This window comes from Bombus impatiens, unplaced genomic scaffold, assembly GCF_000188095.3.
Source record: "Bombus impatiens unplaced genomic scaffold, BIMP_2.2 scf_0504, whole genome shotgun sequence".
NCBI lineage: Eukaryota > Metazoa > Arthropoda > Insecta > Hymenoptera > Apidae > Bombus > Bombus impatiens.
Genome location: NT_176923.1, coordinates 50,431 through 50,637, shown reverse-complemented (window position 1 = coordinate 50,637; position 207 = coordinate 50,431). Strand labels below are relative to the sequence as shown.

Here is a 207-nt window from a genome sequence, read left to right as displayed (position 1 = left end):
ACGGCGAGCTCTCTTTGGGCATGCAAATCGCATTATTTCCATACGTACGCGTAATGGGCTATTACGCGCACGTGGCGACCACCAAGGAATTCGACGATAGCTTCTATCCCGTGGCGGTGCGGTCGGTGACAGTTTGCGTGGCGTCGGTTCTCGAATTTCGCGATCCGATCATCGACGAGGGTTCAATTAAAGCATACGTCGTGTCGC

At 54.1% G+C, this 207-nt stretch overlaps 1 protein-coding gene across 1 annotated transcript in view; it reads right to left on the bottom strand.

The window, feature by feature from the left end:
• Positions 1-207, bottom strand: part of LOC100749842 (steroid receptor seven-up, isoforms B/C) — a gene marked incomplete at its 5' end in the record, with an annotated part of 41,703 nt that overhangs the window by 1,232 nt on the left and 40,264 nt on the right.